Below are 722 nucleotides of genomic sequence, written 5' to 3' on the forward strand. Positions count from 1 at the left end.
CACACCCACCTCCCGCTCCTCTGCTCCTCCTCACACCCTGAGCTTTGATTCCTCTCTGGATCAACTCTGTGTGTGCGTGTGTGTGTGCCTGTGTGTGCATGCGTACATGTGTGTGCGCATGTGTGCGTGCATGTGCATGTGTGTGCGTGTGTGTGCACATGCGAGTGTGTGCCATGCTCCTGGGGCGGGAATCTCCCGTTCAGAAGTCCTCCAGGTTCACGTGGGACCCTGGCTCATCCCAGGAGGCAGGAACTCCTCACCACCAGGAGAGCAAACCCTCCGAGCCATGCCCTCCCGCCTCCCCGAGAGCCGCCGGGGACGTGAGCTCGGAGGGCGCGTCTCAGCCCCACGGTGCTGCTTTCTTCCACACACGCACGCTCTCTGGAAGCCCAGCGTGGGGCCCTCAGCCTCGGGACGCCAGGGGCCCCCTCTGCTCCAAACCCAGGGAGAAGAGGCCTGGGGGGGGGAGGAGGAAGGGGGTGGGAGAGGAGGTGGGTGGGAGGGGAGGAGGGGGGGTGAGGGGGGTGGGATGGGGGCCGCCTCCTGCTGTCCGTGTCCATTCCAAGGCCGGCACTGTGGTCACACTGCTTTAGCCAACCAGGGAATGGCTGCCTCTGGCCTTGGGCAGCAGCAGCCTCCCTGTCCTCCTGCCCCTCCCCTGGGCCCGGGCCTCTGCCTCAGCCTCCCCCGGGCCCGGGCCTCTGCCTCAGCCTCCCCCGGGC

This window comes from Dipodomys ordii, unplaced genomic scaffold (assembly GCF_000151885.1).
Source record: "Dipodomys ordii isolate 6190 unplaced genomic scaffold, Dord_2.0 Scaffold124, whole genome shotgun sequence".
In the NCBI taxonomy this organism is placed as follows: domain Eukaryota; kingdom Metazoa; phylum Chordata; class Mammalia; order Rodentia; family Heteromyidae; genus Dipodomys; species Dipodomys ordii.